The sequence below is a fragment of the Heptranchias perlo genome, chromosome 2 (genome assembly GCF_035084215.1).
Source record: "Heptranchias perlo isolate sHepPer1 chromosome 2, sHepPer1.hap1, whole genome shotgun sequence".
Classification (NCBI taxonomy): Eukaryota; Metazoa; Chordata; class Chondrichthyes; order Hexanchiformes; family Hexanchidae; genus Heptranchias; species Heptranchias perlo.
Genome location: NC_090326.1, coordinates 166,317,363 through 166,336,432, shown reverse-complemented (window position 1 = coordinate 166,336,432; position 19,070 = coordinate 166,317,363). Strand labels below are relative to the sequence as shown.

Sequence of the window (19,070 nt, the reverse complement as noted above, 5' to 3'; positions counted from 1 at the left end):
GTTGAGGGTTCTATAACAAGGGGACATAGATTCAAGGTAAAAGGCGGGAGGTTTAGAGGGGATTTGAGAAAGAACTTTTTCACCCAGAGGGTGGTTGGAGTCTGGAACTCACTGCTTGAAAGGGTTGTGGAGGCAGGAACCCTCACAACATTCAAGAAGCATTTGGATGAGCACTTGAAATGCCATAGCATACAAGGCTACGGACCAAATGCTGGAATATGGGATTAGAGTAGACAGGGCTTGATGGCCGGCGCGGACACGATGGGCCGAAGGGCCTCTATCCGTGCTGTATGACTCTATGACTCTATGCAGTCCATCCTGTGCGAGAATAAGTGAGCATGCATCCTGCTGCTTGGTTGTGTGAAGCTCTTTCGGAATGTGAGCGTGCTAAATCTTTCATTTGTAAGTTGCAGCTTGAAAATGTGCCCCACTGGAGTGTGATCAATAATGAAAGAACTCTAAGGTTTTGTGAAGTTTCAAGCATGGATCTGATAAGGGCCGGAAGTAAATGGAAAAGAGATTAGATGAAGAGGGATGGGAGGAGGCTCGTGTGGGGCATAAATGCCGGCATTGACCAGTTGGTCAGAATTGTCTGTTTCTGAGTTGTAGATTCTATGTAATTCAATGCAATTTAATGTAAAGATTAAGAGCAACACTTTGAGACATGAACACTTGTAAATGGCATGGTGAGATAGTCTCACTTTCGCAGCTTCCTTAAGGTGAGCTATCTCCTTCCATGTCTGGTTCTAGGCTGTGTGAGTAGTTTATACAATGTGGAGCTTGGTTGCCACCCCCTGCCAGGCATTCTGGTCTTCTGTGTAGGGTGCCCTGCATTGCCAAGAGGGACAATCCTTCTCACACTCACATGAGGTGTTTAAGGTGATTAAAGGAGTTGATGGAGTAGATGGAAAGAAACTATTTCCTCTGGTGGGGGAGTCCAGAACAATGGGGCATAACTTTAAAATTAGAGCTAGGTCATTCAGGGGTGATGTCAGGAAACACTTTCTCCCCTAAAAAGGTGTTGAGGCTGGAGGTCAATTGAAAATTTCAAAACTGAGATTGATAGATTTTTGTTAGGCAAGGGTGACAGAACCAAGTTGGGTGGATGGAGTTAAGATACAGATCACCCATGATCTAATTGAGTGGCAGAAGAGGCTCAAGGGGCTGAATGATCTGTTCCTGCTGCTATGCAGCAACACCTCCATTTCACCGGCAAAGAAACAAAAGATTCAGGGGGCACATGCTCCATCACATGACAAAGGAGTCCATATTTCTTTTGGCTGAAACTAGTTCTTTCCCTGCAGAACCTTAGAAAAGGTTCAAAATTTACCTTTAATTGGCCATAACCCATCCAAGTTTAGCTGCAGCTCTTTGAAAACAAAGTCCAACACCAGAAACTCCCGATAGGAAGTCACCAAGCAGTAAATTTACACCCAGGGGCAAAAAGTATTACAAATGAGCAGCCGAACCTGCACGTTCAAGTCAAGTTCCTTTACTGAGCTACGAACCCCCCTTGCAACCCTAGAATACTCATCACTCATCAGCCCAGGTGCAGAGAGAGCGAGCCACAGATCTGGGCTCTGTCTATCCACATTATGAGGCACATTTACTGTTAATGACCAGCGAATCGTATTCAGCACTTTCATTGATGTACAATGTGAGCACTGAGACCTTCTCCTTTCTTTAATGGCAGCATATTCAATGAGTGATGATTCGCTCGAGATGTCACAGTCTGGACTTCTCACATGTAAGTACAATTATAGATAGTCTTAAATTGAAAGACATTTAGGTTGTTTCAGAAAAAGCCATTGGAAGGAGTTGGAGCATTGGTGATCCAATGCTCTGTGGGACAGAACAGCAAGGCACCGGTTCTTGTTCACAATTCACTCGGATAGCTTGTCAAGGTAATAGGAGGACACGTTAATGATAAGACGTGGAAACCAAATGGTGCCAGGGTCAACTCAGTCGATATTAAGTTAGCTAATCTTAGGTGGACCGTAGACCTGTGAATGGGGAGACTGTTTAGAAGGATCGAGTGCCTTTGTGAAAGGGAGGGAGAATTTAGAGGGGGAGAGTATCTGTATAAACTGAGGGGGATTTTGAAGGGTTTTAGCTTAGAGGTAGAGAGTGCCTCTGTGTGTGGCGGGGGGGGGGGGGGGGTGTTGGAGGAGGAGAGTATATCTCTGGGGGATTAGTGGTAGAGAGTACCTCTGTGGGGGGCGTTAGAGGGGATGAGTATATCGGTATGCAGGGGTTGTAGAGGGAGAGTAACTCTTTATTGGAGGGTTAGAAGGGATGGACATATATCTGTGTGGGTGGAGATAGTGACAGTCTGATGTCCAACCTGTAGCCCATCCTTGGTGACAGGAAGTGACCATACACCCTGCTGCTTGGTTGTGCAAAGCCCTTCGAAAATGTAAGCGTGCTTTGTAAGCTGCAGCATGAATGTGTGCCCCACTGGAGTGTGATTACATATGATGAACAACGACAGAACTATAACGTTTCGTGAGGGGTGAAGAATGGGTCCAACGCGATCCAACAACAGAAACTCTCAGTAGGAAGTCAGCAAGCAGTGAATTTACACCTTGGGGCACAAAGTATTACAAATGAGCACCAGTACGAACACATTCAGGTCAAGATCTTTTACTGAGAGCGACTAACACCCGCCCGCACCCCCCACTCTATTGCAAATCCAAGAGATGTCCTGTATACTCATCTCTAATAGGCCCAGAAGGAACGTTGTAGAATAGAGAGCGAGTCACAGATCTGGGCTCTGTTTGTCTACATTATGAGGCACATTTACTGTTAATGACCAGCTAATCGTATTCAACACTTTCATTGATATATAATGTGAGTACTGAGACCTTCTCCTTTCTATAATAGCAGCGTGTCAAATGAGTGCAGATTCACTCGAGGTGCCACCGCCTACATATCGTAAGTACAATTATAGGTAGTCTTAAGTTGGAAGACATTTAAGGTTTTTTTCAGAAAAAGCCGTTGGAAGGAGTTTGAGCATTGGTGATCGAACACTCTGGGAGCGAACAGCAAGGCACTGGTTCTTGTCCGCAATTCGGCATATGGTGAACTCCACAGCTCAGTTAGCCAGTCAAGGTCAATGGAGGCCAGGTTACCACCTGGTCAATCTTAAACCACACAAACCAAGAGTCCTGCTATTTATTGTTTAATGTGTGTGATATGAGCGGAGTCCTGCTATTCACTGTTTAATGTGTGAGGTGTGAGTGGAGTTCTGCGATTCACTGTTTAATGTGTGAGGTGTGAGCGGAGTCCTGCTATTCACTGTTTAATGTGAGGTGTGAGTGGAGTCCTGCTATTCACTGTTTAATGTGTGAGGTGTGAGCGGAGTCCTGCTATTCACTGTTTAATGTGTGAGGTGTGAGTGGAGTCCTGCTATTCACTGTTTAATGTGTGAGGTGTGAGTGGAGTCCTGCTATTCACTGTTTAATGTGTGAGGTGTGAGTGGAGTCCTGCTATTCACTGTTTAATGTGTGAGGTGTGAGTGGAGTCCTGCTATTTATTGTTTAATGTGTGAGGTGTGAGCGGAGTCCTGCTATTCACTGTTTAATGTGTGAGGTGTGAGTGGAGTCCTGCTATTCACTGTTTAATGTGTGAGGTGTGAGTGGAGTCCTGCTCTTCACTGTTTAATGTGTGAGGTGTGAGCGGAGTCCTGCTATTTATTGTTTAATGTGTGAGGTGTGAGTGGAGTCCTGCTATTTATTGTTTAATGTGTGAGGTGTGAGTGGAGTCCTGCTATTCACTGTTTAATGTGTGAGGTGTGAGCGGAGTCCTGCTATTCACTGTTTAATGTGTGAGGTGTGAGTGGAGTCCTGCTATTTATTGTTTAATGTGTGAGGTGTGAGTGGAGTCCTGCTATTTATTGTTTAATGTGTGAGGTGTGAGTGGAGTCCTGCTATTTATTGTTTAATGTGTGAGGTGTGAGTGGAGTCCTGCTATTTATTGTTTAATGTGCGAGGTGTGAGTGGAGTCCTGCTATTCACTGTTTAATGTGTGAGGTGTGAGTGGAGTCCTGCTATTCATTGTTTAATATGTGAGGTGTGAGCGGAGTCCTGCTATTTATTGTTTAATGTGTGAGGTGTGAGCGGAGTCCTGCTATTTATTGTTTAATGTGTGAGGTGTGAGCGGAGTCCTGCTATTTATTGTTTAATGTGTGAGGTGTGAGCGGAGTCCTGCGATTTATTGTTTAATGTGTGAGGTGTGAGTGGAGTCCTGCTATTCACTGTTTAATGTGTGAGGTGTGAGCGGAGTCCTGCGATTTATTGTTTAATGTGTGAGGTGTGAGTGGAGTCCTGCGATTTATTGTTTAATGTGTGAGGTGTGAGCGGAGTCCTGCGATTTATTGTTTAATGTGTGAGGTGTGAGCGGAGTCCTGCTATTCACTGTTTAATGTGTGACTTGTGAGTGGAGTCCTCCTATTTATTGTTTAATGTGTGAGGTGTGAGCGGAGTCCTGCGATTTATTGTTTAATGTGTGAGGTGTGAGCGGAGTCCTGCGATTTATTGTTTAACGTGTGAGGTGTGAGCGGAGTCCTGCTATTCACTGTTTAATGTGTGACTTGTGAGTGGAGTCCTCCTATTTATTGTTTAATGTGTGAGGTGTGAGTGGAGTCCTGCTATTCACTGTTTAATGTGTGAGGTGTGAGTGGAGTCCTGCTCTTCACTGTTTAATGTGTGTGGTGTGAGTGGAGTCCTGCTATTCACTGTTTAATGTGTGAGGTGTGAGTGAAGTCCTGCTATTCATTGTTTAATGTGTGAGGTGTGAGTGGAGTCCTGCTATTCACTGTTTAATGTGTGAGGTGTGAGCGGAGCACTGCTATTTATTGTTCAATGTGTGAGGTGTGAGTGGAGTCCTGCTATTCACTGTTTAATGTGTGAGGTGTGAGTGGAGTCCTGCTATTCACTGTTTAATGTGTGAGGTGTGAGCGGAGTACTGCTATTTATTGTTTAATGTGTGAGGTGTGAGTGGAGTCCTGCTATTCACTATTTAATGTGTGAGGTGTGAGCGGAGTCCTGCTATTCACTGTTTAATGTGTGAGGTGTGAGTGGAGTCCTGCTATTCACTGTTTAATATGTGAGGTGTGAGTGGAGTCCTGCTATTCACTGTTTAATGTGTGAGGTGTGAGCGGAGTCCTGCTATTCACTGTTTAATGTGTGAGGTGTGAGTGGAGTCCTCCTATTTATTGTTTAATGTGTGAGGTGTGAGTGGAGTCCGGCTATTCACTGTTTAATGTGTGAGGTGTGAGTGGAGTCCTGCTATTCACTGTTTAATATGTGAGGTGTGAGTGGAGTCCTGCTATTCACTGTTTAATGTGTGAGGTGTGAGCGGAGTCCTGCTATTCACTGTTTAATGTGTGAGGTGTGAGTGGAGTCCTCCTATTTATTGTTTAATGTGTGAGGTGTGAGTGGAGTCCTGCTATTCACTGTTCAATGTGTGAGGTGTGAGTGGAGTCCTGCTATTTATTGTTTAATGTGTGAGGTGTGAGTGGAGTCCTGCTATTTATTGTTTAATGTGTGAGGTGTGAGTGGAGTCCTGCTATTTATTGTTTAATGTGTGAGGTGTGAGCGGAGTCCTGCTATTTATTGTTTAATGTGTGAGGTGTGAGTGGAGTCCTGCTATTCACTGTTTAATGTGTGAGGTGTGAGTGAAGTCCTGCTATTTATTGTTTAATGTGTGAGGTGTGAGTGGAGTCCTGCTATTTATTGTTTAATGTGTGAGGTGTGAGCGGAATCCTGCTATTTATTGTTTAATGTGTGAGGTGTGAGTGGAGTCCTGCTATTCACTGTTTAATGTGTGAGGTGTGAGTGGAGTCCTGCTATTCACTGTTTAATGTGTGAGGTGTGAGTGGAGTCCTGCTATTCACTGTTTAATGTGTGAGGTGTGAGTGGAGTCCTGCTATTCACTGTTTAATGTGTGAGGTGTGAGTGGAGTCCTGCTATTCACTGTTTAATGTGTGAGGTGTGAGTGGAGTTCTGCTATTTATTGTTTAATGTGTGAGATGTGAGTGGAGTTCTGCTATTTATTGTTTAATGTGTGAGGTGTGAGTGGAGTCCTGCTATTCATTGTTTAATGTGTGAGGTGTGAGCGGAGTCCTGCTATTTATTGTTTAATGTGTGAGGTGTGAGCGGAGTCCTGCTATTTATTGTTTAATGTGTGAGGTGTGAGCGGAGTCCTGCTATTTATTGTTTAATGTGTGAGGTGTGAGTGGAGTCCTGCGATTTATTGTTTAATGTGTGAGGTGTGAGTGGAGTCCTGCTATTCACTGTTTAATGTGTGAGGTGTGAGCGGAGTCCTGCGATTTATTGTTTAATGTGTGAGGTGTGAGTGGAGTCCTGCTATTCACTGTTTAATGTGTGAGGTGTGAGTGGAGTCCTGCTATTCACTGTTTAATGTGTGAGGTGTGAGCGGAGTCCTGCAATTCACTGTTTAATGTGTGAGGTGTGAGTGGAGTCCTGCTATTTATTGTTTAATGTGCGAGGTGTGAGTGGAGTCCTGCTATTCACTGTTTAATATGTGAGGTGTGAGCGGAGTCCTGCTATTTATTGTTTAATGTGTGAGGTGTGAGCGGAGTCCTGCTATTTATTGTTTAATGTGTGAGGTGTGAGCGGAGTCCTGCTATTTATTGTTTAATGTGTGAGGTGTGAGTGGAGTCCTGCTATTTATTGTTTAATGTGTGAGGTGTGAGTGGAGTCCTGCTATTCACTGTTTAATGTGTGAGGTGTGAGTGGAGTCCTGCTATTCACTGTTTAATGTGTGAGGTGTGAGTGGAGTCCTGCTATTCACTGTTTAATGTGTGAGGTGTGAGCGGAGTCCTGCGATTTATTGTTTAATGTGTGAGGTGTGAGTGGAGTCCTGCTATTTATTGTTTCATGTGTGAGGTGTGAGTGGAGTCCTGCTATTCACTGTTTAATGTGTGAGGTGTGAGCGGAGTCCTGCGATTTATTGTTTAATGTGTGAGGTGTGAGTGGAGTCCTGCTATTCACTGTTTAATGTGTGACTTGTGAGTGGAGTCCTGCTATTTATTGTTTAATGTGTGTGGTGTGAGTGGAGTCCTGCTATTTATTGTTTAATGTGTGTGGTGTGAGTGGAGTCCTGCTATTTATTGTTTAATGTGTGTGGTGTGAGTGGAGTCCTGCTATTCACTGTTTAATGTGTGAGGTGTGAGTGGAGTCCTGCGATTTATTGTTTAATGTGTGTGGTGTGAGTGGAGTCCTGCTATTCACTGTTTAATGTGTGAGGTGTGAGCGGAATCCTGCTATTTATTGTTTAATGTGTGAGGTGTGAGTGGAGTCCTGCTATTCACTGTTTAATGTGTGAGGTGTGAGTGGAGTCCTGCTATTCACTGTTTAATGTGTGAGGTGTGAGCCGAGTCCTGCTATTTATTGTTTAATGTGTGAGGTGTGAGTGGAGTCCTGCTCTTCACTGTTTAATGTGTGAGGTGTGAGTGGAGTCCTGCTATTCACTGTTTAATGTGTGAGGTGTGAGTGGAGTCCTGCTATTCACTGTTTAATATGTGAGGTGTGAGTGGAGTCCTGCTATTCACTGTTTAATATGTGAGGTGTGAGCGGAGTCCTGCTATTCACTGTTTAATGTGTGAGGTGTGAGTGGAGTCCTGCTATTCACTGTTTAATGTGTGAGGTGTGAGTGGAGTCCTGCTATTCACTGTTTAATGTGTGAGGTGTGAGTGGAGTCCTGCGATTTATTGTTTAATGTGTGTGGTGTGAGTGGAGTCCTGCTATTTATTGTTTAATGTGTGTGGTGTGAGTGGAGTCCTGCTATTTATTGTTTAATGTGTGAGGTGTGAGCGGAGTCCTGCTATTTATTGTTTAAGGTGTGTGGTGTGAGTGGAGTCCTGCTATTTATTGTTTAATGTGTGAGGTGTGAGTGGAGTCCTGCTATTTATTGTTTAATGTGTGTGGTGTGAGTGGAGTCCTGCTATTCACTGTTTAATGTGTGAGGTGTGAGTGGAGTCCTGCTATTCACTGTTTAATGTGTGAGGTGTGAGTGGAGTCCTGCTATTTATTGTTTAATGTGTGTGGTGTGAGTGGCGTCCTGCTATTTATTGTTTAATGTGTGTGGTGTGAGTGGAGTCCTGCTATTTATTGTTTAATGTGTGAGGTGTGAGTGGTGTCCTGCTATTCACTGTTTAATGTGTGAGGTGTGAGTGGAGTCCTGCGATTTATTGTTTAATGTGTGTGGTGTGAGTGGAGTCCTGCTATTCACTGTTTAATGTGTGAGGTGTGAGCGGAGTCCTGCTATTTATTGTTTAATATGTGAGGTGTGAGTGGAGTCCTGCTCTTCACTGTTTAATGTGTGAGGTGTGAGCGGAGTCCTGCTATTCACTGTTTAATGTGTGAGGTGTGAGCGGAATCCTGCTATTCACTGTTTAATGTGTGAGGTGTGAGTGGAGTCCTGCTATTTATTGTTTAATGTGTGAGGTGTGAGCGGAGTCCTGCTATTCACTGTTTAATGTGTGAGGTGTGAGTGGAGTCCTCCTATTCACTGTTTAACGTGTGAGGTGTGAGTGGAGTCCTGCTATTCACTGTTTAATGTGTGAGGTGTGAGTGGAGTCCTGCTATTTATTGTTTAATGTGTGAGGTGTGAGCGGAGTCCTGCTATTCACTGTTTAATGTGTGAGGTGTGAGTGGAGTCCTGCTATTCACTGTTTAATGTGTGAGGTGTGAGTGGAGTCCTGCTATTTATTGTTTAACGTGTGAGGTGTGAGCGGAGTCCTGCTATTCACTGTTTAATGTGTGAGGTGTGAGCGGAGTCCTGCTCCTCACTGTTTAATGTGTGAGGTGTGAGTGGAGTCCTGCTCTTCACTGTTTAATGTGTGAGGTGTGAGTGGAGTCCTGCAATTTATTGTTTAATGTGTGTTGTGTGAGTGGTGTCCTGCTATTTATTGTTTAATGTGTGAGGTGTGAGTGGAGTCCTGCTATTTATTGTTTAATGTGTGAGGTGTGAGTGGAGTTCTGCTATTTATTGTTTAATGTGTGTGGTTTGAGTGGAGTCCTGCTATTCACTGTTTAATGTGTGAGGTGTGAGTGGAGTCCTGCTATTCACTGTTTAATGTGTGAGGTGTGAGCGGAGTCCTGCTATTCACTGTTTAATGTGTGAGGTGTGAGTGGAGTCCTGCTATTCACTGTTTAATGTGTGAGGTGTGAGTGGAGTCCTGCTATTCACTGTTTAATGTGTGAGGTGTGAGTGGAGTCCTGCTATTCATTGTTTAATGTGTGAGTGGAGTCCTGCTATTCACTGTTTAATGTGTGAGGTGTGAGTGGAGTCCTGCTATTCACTGTTTAATGTGTCAGGTGTGAGTGGAGTCCTGCTCTTCACTGTTTAATGTGTGAGGTGTGAGTGGAGTCCTGCTATTTATTGTTTAATGTGTGAGGTGTGAGCGGAGTCCTGCTATTCACTGTTTAATGTGTGAGGTGTGAGTGGAGTCCTGCTATTCACTGTTTAATGTGTGAGGTGTGAGTGGAGTCCTGCTATTCACTGTTTAATGTGTGAGGTGTGAGCGGAGTACTGCTATTTATTGTTTAACGTGTGAGGTGTGAGTGGAGTCCTGCTATTCACTGTTTAATGTGTGTGGTGTGAGTGGAGTCCTGCTATTCACTGTTTAATGTGTGAGGTGTGAGTGGAGTCCTGCTATTCACTGTTTAATGTGTGTGGTGTGAGTGGAGTCCTGCAATTTATTGTTTAATGTGTGTGGTGTGAGTGGAGTCCTGCTATTTATTGTTTAATGTGTGAGGTGTGAGTGGAGTCCTGCTATTTATTGTTTAATGTGTGAGGTGTGAGCGGAGTCCTGCTATTCACTGTTTAATGTGTGAGGTGTGAGTGGAGTCCTGCTATTTATTGTTTAATGTGTGAGGTGTGAGCGGAGTCCTGCTATTCTCTGTTTAATGTGTGAGGTGTGAGTGGAGTCCTGCTATTCACTGTTTAATGTGTGAGGTGTGAGCGGAGTCCTGCTCTTCACTGTTTAATGTGTGAGGTGTGAGCGGAGTCCTGCTATTCACTGTTTAATGTGTGAGGTGTGAGCGGAATCCTGCTATTCACTGTTTAATGTGTGAGGTGTGAGCGGAGTCCTGCTCTTCACTGTTTAATGTGTGAGGTGTGAGCGGAGTCCTGCTCTTCACTGTTTAATGTGTGAGGTGTGAGCGGAGTCCTGCTCTTCACTGTTTAATGTGTGAGGTGTGAGCGGAGTCCTGCTCTTCACTGTTTAATGTGTGAGGTGTGAGTGGAGTCCTGCTATTCACTGTTTAATGTGTGAGGTGTGAGTGGAGTCCTGCTATTCACTGTTTAATGTGTGAGGTGTGAGTGGAGTCCTGCTATTCATGGTTTAATGTGTGAGGTGTGAGCGGTGTCCTGCTATTCACGGTTTAATGTGTGAGGTGTGAGCGGAGTCCTGCTATTCACTGTTTAGCGTGTGAGGTTTTTTTTTATTCGTTCATGGGATGTGGACGTCGCTGGTGATGCCAGCATTTATTGCCCATCCCTAATTGCCCTTGAGAAGGTGTTGGTGAGCTGCCTTCTTGAACCGCTGCAGTCCGTGTGGTGAAGGTTCTCCCACAGTGCTGTTCGGAAGGGAGTTCCAGGATTTTGACCCAGCGACGATGAAGGAACGGCGATATATTTCCAAGTCGGGATGGTGTGTGACTTGGAGGGGAACGTGCAGGTGGTGTTGTTCCCATGTGCCTGCTGCATTTGTCCTTCTAGGTGGTAGAGGTCGCGGGTTTGGGAGGTGCTGTCGAAGAAACCTTGCCGAGTTGCTGCAGTACATCCTATGGATGGTACACACTGCAGCCACTGTGCGCCGCTGGTGAAGGGAGTGAATGTTTAGTGCGGTGGATGGGTCTGACAATCAAGCAGGCTGCTTTGTCCTGGATGGAGTCGAGCTTCTTGAGTGTTGTTGGAGCTGCACTCATCCAGACAAGTGGAGAGTATTCCATCACACTCCTGACTTGTGCCTTGTAGATGGTGGAAAGGCTTCGGGGAGTCAGGAGGTGAGTCACTCGCCACAGAATGCCCAGCCTCTGACCTGCTCTTGTAGCCACAGTATTTATATGGCTGGTCCAGTTCAGTTTCTGGTCAATGGTGACCCCCAGGATGTTGATGGTGGGGGATTCGGCGATGGTAATGCCATTGAATGTCAAGGGGATGTGGCTGGACTCTCTCTTGTTGGAGATGGTCATTGCCTAGCACTTGTCTGGTGCGAATGTTACTTGCCACTTATGAGCCCAAGCCTGGATGTTGTCCAGGTCTTGCTGCATGCAGGCTTGGACTGCTTCATTATTTGAGGGGTTGCGAATGGAACTGAACACCGTGCAATCATCAGTGAACATCCCCATTTCTGACCTTATGATGGAGGGAAGGTGAATGATGAAGCAGCTGAAGATGGTTGGGCCGAGGACACTGCCCTGAGGAACTCCTGCAGCAATGCCCTGGGGCTGAGATGATTGGCCTCCAACAGCTCCTACCATCTTCCTTTGTGCTAGGTATGACTCCAGCCACTGGAGAGTTTTCCCCCTGATTCCCATTGACTTCAATTTTACTAGATCTCCTTGGTGCCACACTCGGTCAAATGCTGCCTTGATGTCCAGGGCATTCACTCCACCTCACTTCTGGAATTCAGCTCTTTTGTCCATGTTTGGACCAAGGCTGTAATGAGGTCTGGAGCCGAGTGGTCCTGGCGGAACCCAAACTGAGCATCGGTGAGCAGGTTCTTGGTGAGTAAGTGCCGCTTGAGAGCACTGTTGACCACATCTTCCATCACTTTGTTGATGATTGAGAGTCGGCTGATGGGGCGGTAATTGGCCGGATTGGATTTGTCCTGCTTTTTGTGGACAGGACATTCCTGGGCAATTTTCCACATTGTCGGGTCGATGCCAGTGTTGTAGCTGTACCGGAACAGCTTGGCTCGAGTCGCAGCTAGTTCTGGAGCACAATTCTTCAGCACTACAGCCGGGATGTTGTCGGGGCCCATAGCCTTTGCTGTATCCAGTGCATTCAGCCGTTTCTTGATATCACATGGAGTGAATCGAATTGGCTGAAGACTGGCTTCTGTGATGGTGGGGATATCGGGAGGAGGCCGAGATGGATCATCCACTCGGCACTTCTGGCTGAAGATGGTTGCAAATGCTTCAGCCTTGTCTTTTGCACTCACATGCTGGACTCTGCCATCATTGAGGATGGGGATGTTTGCAGAGCCTCCTCCTCCCGTTAGTTGTTTAATTGTCCACCACCATTCACGACTGGATGTGGCAGGACTGCAGAGCATTGATCTGATCCGTTGGTTGTGGAATTGCTTCGCTCTGTCTATGGCATGTTGCTTCCGCTGTTTAGCATGCAAGTAGTCCTGAGTTGGAGCTTCACCAGGTTGGCACCTCATTTTTAAGTATGCCTGGTGCTGCTCCTGGCATGTTCTTCTACACTCCTCATTGAACCAGGGTTGATCCCCTGGCTTGTTGGTAATTGTAGAGTGAGGAATATGCCGGGCCATGAGGTTGCAGATTGTGCTGGAATACATTTCTGCTGCTGCTGATGGCCCACAGCGCCTCATGGATGCCCAGTTTTGAGCTGCTAGATCTGTTCTGAACCTATCCCATTTAGCACGTTGGTAGTGCCACACAACACGTTGGATGGTGTCCTCAGTGCGAAGACGGGACTTCGTCTCCACGAGGACTGTGCGGTGGTCACTCCTACCAATACTGTCATGGACAGATGCATTTGCGACAGGTAGATTGGTGAGGACGAGGTCAAGTAAGTTTTTCCCTCGTGTTGGTTCGCTCACCCCCCGTCTGGCAGCTATGTCCTTCAGGACTTGGCCAGCTCAGTCAGTAGTGGTGCTACCGAGCCACTCTTGATGATGGACATTGAATTCCCCCACCCAGAGTACATTCTGTGCCCTTGCTCCCCTCAGTGCTTCCTCCAAGTGGTGTTCAACATGGAGGAGGACTGATTCATCAGCTGAGGGAGGACGCTAGGTGGTAATCAGCAGGAGGTTTCCTTGCCCATGTTTGACCTGATGCCATGAGATTTCATGGGGTCCGGAGTCAATGTTGAGGACTCCCAGGGCTGCTCCCTCCTGACTGTATATCACTGTACCGCCACCTCTGATCGGTCTGTCCTTCCGGTGGGACAGGACATACCCAGGGATGGTGATGGAAGAGTCTGGGACGTTGGCTGAAAGGTATGATTCTGTGAGTATGGCTATGTCAGGCCGTTGCTTGACTAGTCTGTGGGACAGCTCTCCCAATTTTGGCACAAGTCCCCAGATGTTAGTAAGGAGGACCTTGCAGGGTCGACTGGGCTTGGTTTGCCTTTGTCGTGTCCCATGCCAAGTGGTCCGATGCCGGGTGGTCCGTCCGGTTTTATTCTTATTATGACCTTTTTCAGCGAGATTTTACAACTGAATGGCTTGCTAGGCCATTTCAGAAGGCAATTAAGAATCAACCACATTGCTGTGGGTCTGGAGTCACATGTAGGCCAGACTGGGTAAGGACGACAGGTTTCCTTCCCTAAAGGACATAAGTGAACCAGATGGGTTTTTATGACAATCTGGTAGTTTCATGGCCACTCATGGTGTGAGCGGAGTCCTGTTATTTAACGTGTGAGGTGTGAGTGGAGTCCTGCTATTCACTGTTTAATGTGTGAGGTGTGAGTGGAGTCCTGCTATTCACTGTTTAATGTGTGAGGTGTGAGTGGAGTCCTGCTATTCACTGTTTAATGTGTGAGGTGTGAGTGGAGTCCTGCTATTCACTGTTTAATGTGTGAGGTGTGAGTGGAGTCCTGCTATTCACTGTTTAATGTGTGAGGTGTGAGTGGAGTCCTGCTATTCACTGTTTAATGTGTGAGGTGTGAGTGGAGTCCTGCTCTTCACTGTTTAATGTGAGGTGTGAGTGGAGTCCTGCTATTCACTGTTTAATGTGTGAGGTGTGAGTGGAGTCCTGCTCTTCACTGTTTAATGTGAGGTGTGAGTGGAGTCCTGCTATTCACTGTTTAATATGTGAGGTGTGAGCGGAGTCCTGCTATTCACTGTTTAATGTGTGAGGTGTGAGTGGAGTCCTGCTATTCACTGTTTAATATGTGAGGTGTGAGTGGAGTCCTGCTATTCACTGTTTAATGTGTGAGGTGTGAGTGGAGTCCTGCTATTTATTGTTTAATGTGTGAGGTGTGAGTGGAGTCCTGCTATTCACTGTTTAATGTGTGAGGTGTGAGCGGAGTCCTGCTATTCACTGTTTAATGTGTGAGGTGTGAGTGGAGTCCTGCTATTCACTGTTTAATGTGTGAGGTGTGAGTGGAGTCCTGCTATTCACTGTTTAATGTGTGTGGTGTGAGCCGAGTCCTGCTATTCACTGTTTAATGTGTGAGGTGTGAGTGGAGTCCTGCTATTTATTGTTTAATGTGTGAGGTGTGAGTGGAGTCCTGCTATTTATTGTTTAATGTGTGAGGTGTGAGTGGAGTCCTGCTATTCATTGTTTATGTGTGAGGTGTGAGTGGAGTCCTGCTATTTATTGTTTAATGTGTGAGGTGTGAGCCGAGTCCTGCTATTTATTGTTTAATGTGTGAGGTGTGAGTGGAGTCCTGCTATTTATTGTTTAATGTGTGAGGTGTGAGTGGAGTCCTGCTATTCATTGTTTATGTGTGAGGTGTGAGTGGAGTCCTGCTATTCACTGTTTAATATGTGAGGTGTGAGTGGAGTCCTGCTATTCACTGTTTAATGTGTGTGGTGTGAGTGGAGTCCTGCTATTCACTGTTTAATGTGTGAGGTGTGAGTGGAGTCCTGCTATTTATTGTTTAATGTGTGTGGTGTGAGTGGAGTCCTGCTATTCACTGTTTAATGTGTGAGGTGTGAGTGGAGTCCTGCTATTTATTGTTTAATGTTTGAGGTGTGAGCGGAGTCCTGCTATTCACTGTTTAATGTGTGAGGTGTGAGTGGAGTCCTGCTATTTATTGTTTAATGTGTGAGGTGTGAGTGGAGTCCTGCTATTTATTGTTTAATGTGTGAGGTGTGAGCGGAGTCCTGCTATTCACTGTTTAATGTGTGAGGTGTGAGCGGAGTCCTGCTATTTATTGTTTAATGTGTGAGGTGTGAGCGGAGTCCTGCTATTTATTGTTTAATGTGTGAGGTGTGAGCGGAGTCCTGCTATTCACTGTTTAATGTGTGAGGTGTGAGCGGAGTCCTGCTATTCACTGTTTAATGTGTGAGGTGTGAGCGGAGTCCTGCTATTTATTGTTTAATGTGTGAGGTGTGAGCGGAGTCCTGCTATTTATTGTTTAATGTGTGAGGTGTGAGCGGAATCCTGCTATTTATTGTTTAATGTGAGGTGTGAGTGGAGTCCTGCTATTCACTGTTTAATGTGTGTGGTGTGAGTGGAGTCCTGCTATTCACTGTTTAATGTGTGAGGTGTGAGTGGAGTCCTGCTATTTATTGTTTAATGTGTGAGGTGTGAGCGGAATCCTGCTATTTATTGTTTAATGTGTGAGGTGTGAGCGGAGTCCTGCTATTTATTGTTTAATGTGTGAGGTGTGAGTGGAGTCCTGCTATTCACTGTTTAATGTGTGAGGTGTGAGCGGAGTCCTGCTATTCACTGTTTAATGTGTGAGGTGTGAGCGGAGTCCTGCTATTCATTGTTTAATGTGTGAGGTGTGAGCGGAGTCCTGCTATTCACTGTTTAATGTGTGAGGTGTGAGTGGAGTCCTGCTATTCACTGTTTAATGTGTGAGGTGTGAGCGGAGTCCTGCTATTCACTGTTTAATGTGTGAGGTGTGAGCGGAGTCCTGCTATTCACTGTTTAATGTGTGAGGTGTGAGCGGAGTCCTGCTATTCACTGTTTAATGTGTGAGGTGTGAGCGGAGTCCTGCTATTCACTGTTTAATGTGTGAGGTGTGAGCGGAGTCCTGCTATTCACTGTTTAATGTGTGAGGTGTGAGTGGAGTCCTGCTATTCACTGTTTAATGTGTGAGGTGTGAGTGGAGTCCTGCTATTCATTCTTTAATCACTGCCCCACCAGAGAGAAAAGCTCCGAACGCCTGCAGCCTTCGTCGGACACACGTCAGTCGGCGGAATTACCGTGGAAACCCACCGCGGAAGCACCCGAAAGCATGTGGCCCATGTACGTTACAGCTTAGTCTGATGATGTAGCAGTTTAAGGATGAGCTCGATGCTGAGCATGACTGCTGGTGTAGTGAGTTGAAGCAGAAAAAAGGGGCATATGACAAATGTCAGATTGATAACACAAGTGAGAACCAGGCTGAATATAGAAAGTTCAGATGGAAAGTGAAAAAGGAAGTAAGAGGGGCTTTCAGAAGGGAACAGGATAAGTAAAAAATTTGCAGCGGTACAGCAACAGGGCAGGGGAGTTGGACGGGCTGGATTGCTCTTGCATAGAGCCGCACAGACTCGATGGGCCGAATGGCCTCCTTCCATTCTGTGACCGTTCTATGTTTCTATTCCATGGTAAAGTGGACGGAGGCTGGTCATTCAATGTTCTTTTATAACCCAAGATCCTCTGCGGCACGCGACTATGAGGCGGGTCCGTAATAATTATTGGGACATAAACTGCCATGCTGCAAATCTGTTCATCTTGCGACAGTACGTATACAATTTCTAACCACACTTATCTGCAAGTTGAGATCACCTCATTCAGATATTGATTCTCATGGTTTCTGTTGTCTGAGCTCTCGCATAAATGGACTGATAATTGAGCAACTATTAGTGTAAAGAATAGACTTGTTTTCTCTCACCTTGGGGTGGCTTTGATTTTGGGCGGCTTTGATTTTGGGCGATAGTATAAAACGGGTGATATCGATTCAGCTGCCCGTTACACACTTCTCTCCATTTTCAATTCCGGAAATGTCTGAGCATGAGAGGCAGCTAGAGTCACTGCAGAGCATAAGGGAGGTTGAAGATTTCCTGGATCGTACTTTCCAGGAGGTGGTCACCCAGCAGCCACAGAGTTCTGGATAGCAAGTGGGTACCTATCCGAAAGGGTAGGAAGAGGCAGGCAGTGCAGGAATCTCCTGGGTGTGCGGCACACTCAAACCGGTACCAGTGAGGGTGACAACACCTCGAAGGAGTGCAGTCCTGAGCATGACACCATGGGGCAAAGGACCGCACAGGGGGGCACAGTGAAGTGTAAAAACGCAGTAGTCATAGGGGATTCGATAGTCAGGAGGACAGACAGGCATTTCTGTGACCATCGACATGAGTCCTGCATGGTATGTTGCCTCCCTGGTGCCAGGGTAAAGGACATCATGGAGAGGGTGCAGAACATTCTGCAGGGGAAAGGGGAACAGCCAGAAGTCGTGGTCCATGTGGGTACCAACGACATAGGAAAGAAAAGGGATGAGGTCCTGAGGCTGGAGTTTCAGGAGCTAGGGAGGAAGTTAAAAAGCAGGACCTCAAAAGGTAGCAATGTCTAGATTACTCCCAGTGACACATGCTAGTGAGTACAGAAATAGGAAGATAAGGCAGGTTAATATGTGGCTGGAGACATGGTGCAAGAGGGAGGGCTTCAGATTCTTGTGGCATTGAGACCAATTCTGGGGCAGGAGGGATCTGTTCAAGACAGATGGATTGCACCTCCACAGAGCTGGGACCAATGTCCTTGTGGGAACGTACACTGGCGCAGTGGGGGGGGGTTTAACTAATTTGGCAGGGAGATGGGCGCCAAGATGTAGCAATAGAAAGGAGAAACAAGGTGTACGAAGGATTGGGAGAGACAGATGGCACTGGAGTAAGAAATACTACTTCATTAAGTGGGAACGGACTGAGAGAAGATACAAGTAGGTCGAAGATAGGTTTAGAGTGCATTTGTGTAAACGCACTAGGCATGTTAAATAAAGTTGGTGAGCTGCAGGCGCAAATAGCCACATGGGAATATGATATAGTGCCAATAACGGAGACCTGGCTCAAAAAAGGCCACGATTGGGAGCTAAATATTCCTGGATATAAGGTGTTCAGGAAAGATAGGGAAGGAAAAAAAGGAGGGGGGGTTTGACAGTACTGATTAGGGAGAATATTGCAGTGCTGGACAGAGAAAGGATGTTCTTGAGGATTCAAGAACAGAATCTATTTGGTTAGAGTTAGGAAACAATAGAGGTGCCGTTACACTATTGGATGTATTCTATAGGCCACCAACTGGTGGGAAGGATATACAGGGAAATTACAGGGAGGTGCAAGAACTATAGAGTAGTGATAATGGGGGACTTCAACTATCCTAATATACACTGGGATAAGAACATAAGAAATAGGAGCAGGTGTGGGCCAAATGGCCCCTCAAGCCTGCTCCGCCATTCACTAAGATCATGGCTGATCTTCGACCTCAACTCCACTTTCCTGCTTGATTCCCATATCCCTTGATTCCCCTAGAGTCCAGAAATCTGTCTATCTCAGCCTTGAATATATTCAACGACTCAGCATCCACAGCCCTCTGAGGTAGAGAATTCCAAAAATTCTCTGAGTGAAGAAATTTCTCCTCATCTCAGTCTTAAATGGCCAACCCCTTATCCTGTGACTATGCCCTCTAGTTCTAGATTCTCCAGCAATGGAAAACAATCTCTCAGCATCGACCCTGTCAAGCCCCCTCATAATCTTATATATTTCAATGAGATCACCTCTCATTCTTCTAAACTCCAGTGAATATAGGCCCATTTTACTCAACCTCACCTCATAGGACAACCCTCTCATCCCAGGAATTAATCTAGTGATCCTTCGCTGCACCGCCTCTAAGGCAAGTACATCCTTCCTTAGATAAGGAGACCAAAACTGTACACAGTACTCCAGGTGAGGTCTCGCCAAAGCCCTGTACAATCGTAGTAAGACTTCCATACTTTTGGACTCCAACACCCTTGCAATAAAGGCCAACATGCCATTTGCTTTCCAAATTGCTTGCTGTACCTGCATACTGACTTTTTGTGTTTCGTGTACCAGGACACCCAAGTCTCTCTGAACACCAATATTTAATAGTTTCTCACCATTTAAAAAATATTCTGTTTTTCTATTCTTCCTACCAAAGTGAATAACCTCACATTTC

The 19,070-nt window shown here is 45.9% G+C and overlaps 1 long non-coding RNA gene across 1 annotated transcript in view; it reads left to right on the top strand.

Annotated features, from left to right (window-relative positions):
• The first annotated feature begins 2,903 nt into the window (after positions 1-2,903).
• LOC137334629 (uncharacterized) overlaps positions 2,904-19,070 on the top strand; it is a 34,201-nt gene continuing 18,034 nt past the window's right edge. Inside the window, exons 1-2 of the long non-coding RNA XR_010966193.1 lie at positions 2,904-2,934; positions 16,047-16,148. This is a non-coding gene — a long non-coding RNA (uncharacterized lncRNA). The remainder of the gene's footprint in view (positions 2,935-16,046; positions 16,149-19,070) is intronic.